The sequence below is a fragment of the Tachysurus fulvidraco genome, chromosome 22, assembly GCF_022655615.1.
Source record: "Tachysurus fulvidraco isolate hzauxx_2018 chromosome 22, HZAU_PFXX_2.0, whole genome shotgun sequence".
Classification (NCBI taxonomy): Eukaryota; Metazoa; Chordata; class Actinopteri; order Siluriformes; family Bagridae; genus Tachysurus; species Tachysurus fulvidraco.
Genome location: NC_062539.1, coordinates 1,573,589 through 1,574,138, shown reverse-complemented (window position 1 = coordinate 1,574,138; position 550 = coordinate 1,573,589). Strand labels below are relative to the sequence as shown.

Sequence of the window (550 nt, the reverse complement as noted above, 5' to 3'; positions counted from 1 at the left end):
CTAGCCGAGCTGACAGAGCTGCATTGCATTCTGGGACGCTGAGTCTCTTTGTTGGTCCTGTGCTGGATTTACTAGTAAACTTCGAGTGAGGAAACAAACTCTCGCTCTTTTTGTTTAACGGTAAAACCCGACCCGGTTTAGGATCGTGGCCATTTTTCTCCCTGCGGTCACAGTGCTAGCGACAACGATAGCGACACCTTTAGACTAAAGCCGACGTCTGACAGTAAAAACATGTTTGTCTTCAGAGTAAAGTTTTCCTTTAATGAAACCCTTTGATGATTTTTTTTTTCATAAATTTGAGAAAAAAACAAAAACACAAAAAGAGACTTCAGATGTCAGTGTTGTACAAAAAAGTCCCCAAAACAATTATTCAACTTTATTAACATCAAGTTTTTAAATGTTCTTTTTCTTGTAATTATTAACAAATAGAAAACAGAGTGTGTGTATACAACAGATTTCAACCCCTACAGCAAGAACCATTCACAAGGTAGAAAGGAAACTTTTGGCCAACTTTTAGTGTGTGTTTATAATCAGGCCTCCGCTGTGCTTC

General features: G+C 38.4%; 1 protein-coding gene across 22 annotated transcripts in view; it reads right to left on the bottom strand.

Moving 5' to 3' along the window:
• Positions 1–361: 361 nt before the first annotated feature.
• The window catches only part of ptprfb (protein tyrosine phosphatase receptor type Fb), a 155,898-nt gene continuing 155,709 nt past the window's right edge, over positions 362–550 (bottom strand). For all 22 annotated transcript variants that reach the window (XM_047806536.1, XM_047806537.1, XM_047806535.1 and 19 more), the window contains one exon: positions 362–550. This exon is cut by the window's right edge. The gene's annotated coding sequence lies outside the window, so the exon portion shown is untranslated.